Raw genomic sequence first — 2,968 nt, forward strand, 5'->3', positions numbered from 1 at the left:
CTATCAATTACTGAGTCACGTTAAATTTGTCATTTTCTCTTTGAGCTTCTGTTCATCTTCACTTTATGTCTTTTGAGGTAATACTGTACATTTATACAAGTTTATTTTTTTAATATTAATTAATTAATTAATTTGGCTGTCCCGGGTGTTAGTTGTGGCAATGCAGGACCTTTTGTTGTGGCATGCGGGCTCTTAGTTGCAGCACGCATGTGGGATCTAGTTCCCCAACCAGGGATCGAACCCAGGCCCCTGCATTGGGAGTGCGGAGTCCTACCCACTGGACCACCAGGGAAGTCACCATACAAGTTTAGAATTGTTTTCTTACCCCATGTATTTGATCCCTTAATTATTCTTACTTAGTGACTCTTTGTATCCCCAGTAATACTTTCTGACTGAAAGCCCACTCTGTCTTTTAATAATTTAGCAATGCCATCTTTCTTTTTTTAATCCCTTTACTTTAAACATTTTTGTGAGCTTTCATTTTAGGTGTATGCCTTGTACGGACATATTAAGGGGTGGATTTTGTTTTTCGATCCAAATGACATTCCGTATCTTCTCACTGTTTACCATTTATATTGTGATTATTGACATGTTTGAATTTATTTCTATCATTTTCTTTTTCTTTCTATATTTCCAGCTTTGTCTGTACTTCTCCTTCCTTTCTTCTTTTAGATTGACTTGGAATTTAAAATTTCATTCCTCAGCCTCTACCCTTTCGCCAATTATACACTGTTTTCTTATTTACTGAGTAGATATCCTCAGTGTTAACATGCCGTATAAGTCAGGGTGCTCTCAGGAAATTAACTGCTCAAATGAGAACATTTTAGTAAGGGATTTTTCCTGAGGTATAGTCAGGGTTTAGCAGAGGACCAGTGAGTGGTCATTAGCACGTGTAGGCTTTAAAGGGCAAGGTAGGGAGAGTGGTTTCCAAGCCCAGAAAGAACACATGTGGCTCTAGGAACTTCGAAAGAGCGCTGTCCAATCAATGCTGTCTTTGGAAAAGGGAAGCAGCCCACCTGTGGCGACCCCGCTTGGGGGGAGCCAGGGAATAAGTACCTCTATTCACTCTTCTTCCCCTTCTGTGCCTCTCACAAGCAAACCAACGGAAATCTAAAGGGCAAGGAGAGGGGCGGGATAGGGAGGGTGGGAGGGAGGGAGACGCAAGCGGGAAGAGACATGGGAGCATATGTATATGTATAGCTGATTCACTTTGTTATAAAGCAGAAACTAGCACACCATTGTAAAGCAATTATACTCCAATAAAGATGTAAAAATAAATAAATAAATAAAGGGCAAGGAGAGTAGGTGGAGCAGTGCATGGGGGCCACGCCCAGAGTCGGGTGATGGAGAGAGAGCTCAGGGAAAGATGTCTAGCACACAAACATGTTTTCATTCCAAAGTAAATCCACATCTTTACTCTCTCAGATAAGACAGGGACCCTGGAGCACATTCAATACAACCACTGTAACTTATGCAGTAGGTCTGCATTCTAGGTGTATTTTAATCCCCCCAAATAAACATTGTTTCTTTCTTACTCTGTTGCTGGTTCTAAAGGTATCTTTTTGCACCCAGACCTTCTCTTGTGAGCCACTGTCTTTTTTCCTCAAGTTCCTTCCAAAGTTCTTTCACTGAGAGCATGATGGCCTCAGTCTTTGTTTGTCTGACAATGTCTTCATTTTGCACTTATGTGGAATGAGAGACTGACTACATCCTTTTCGAGTGACCATTCTTTTCCCCGAGTCCCTGTCGATGTTATCACACTTGTTTCTGGGTTCCATCATCTTTGAATCACATCAGCTATTGGTCCAAGTATCATTGCTTTGTAGAAATCTGTCTTTGCTCTTCATCTGCTTTTAATATCTTTGTCTTTGCTCTTTCAGCTCTTTAACTACAATTATCTAAGGCTTTTTTTTTTTGAAAAAGTATCCTGCTGAGAATATTGTGTTCCTCTTGACCATGAGTTTGTATGTCTTCCAACAATTTTTTAACTTCTCAGCCATTCTTTCCTTAAATATTCCGTCTTCATGTTCTGTATTCTTTCCTTCTCAAATGTTGAGTGTCTATTAGACCATCATTCTCTAGGTCTCTTAACTTCTCTGACATATTTTCCATTTCCTCATCTCTTAGTGCTGTATTGTAGGTACTTTAAGCCATTTTTCTGGTTTACTAATTTCCTCTAAGATGTGTCTAATCTGCTGTTCGAATGATCCACTGAGTATTTAATTTCAAAGATTATGTTTTTCGTTTTTCAAGCTTCTATTCTATCATATTTCAAATCTGCCTTTTCTTATTTGATAGTATCTTGTTTCTTGCTAATATTTTAATTTCATCCTTCATTTCATTAAGATTTTAAGTACTGCTTTTTTTTTAAGTTCTCTATCTGGCTATTCCAATGTCTGTGTCCTCAGAGTCTCACTCAGCCATTGTCTCCACTGCAGGTGTTTTGTAATTTTGACTGTGAGGCCATGCCCAGCAGAACCTTACTGAGGGTAATTCTGAAGGAGGCTGAATTGAGAGTATTTCACTGTGTCATTTTTTTTTTCCACAAGAACCCAGGACACTCTTATTGTGAGGGTATTTTCATTTAATCCTTAGCTTGTAATTGGACTACAAAGGTAACATAATTTAAATTCTAAACCTATATAAGGACTTGTTCAGGGTTACAAATCCTCCAGAGAAAGAAGTATCTTTCCATCTAGAGCCGTGGGCTGGACGGGCAAGTTGTTCTGTCCGTTCCTTTCTTTGGACCCAAGGGCCGCCCTCTGCCTCCGCCCCGAGGACTGATATCCCTTCTGGAAGACAGTGGTTCTGCTGGGAAGCAGGGCTGAGTGAGTGCGCAGGGGCTGAGCCGTACTGCTGCTCTGGCTTTGTATCCCAACCCGTCACCCCGTCAGGGTCCCTTGGCCCTTCTCCTCTCTGTTCTGTGACCCAGGCTCTCTCCCGGCGACACCCCCCACCCCTCTGGCTA

The 2,968-nt window shown here is 41.1% G+C and overlaps 1 non-coding gene across 1 annotated transcript; it reads right to left on the reverse strand.

Annotated features, from left to right (window-relative positions):
- Nucleotides 1-220: 220 nt before the first annotated feature.
- TRNAG-CCC (transfer RNA glycine (anticodon CCC)) lies at nucleotides 221-292 on the reverse strand. The gene has a single exon. It is a non-coding gene; the product is annotated as a tRNA-Gly (tRNA).
- Between the last annotated feature and the right edge of the window lie 2,676 nt (nucleotides 293-2,968).

The sequence above is a fragment of the Lipotes vexillifer genome, unplaced genomic scaffold (genome assembly GCF_000442215.2).
Source record: "Lipotes vexillifer unplaced genomic scaffold, Lipotes_vexillifer_v1.1 scaffold69, whole genome shotgun sequence".
Taxonomy (NCBI): domain Eukaryota; kingdom Metazoa; phylum Chordata; class Mammalia; order Artiodactyla; family Lipotidae; genus Lipotes; species Lipotes vexillifer.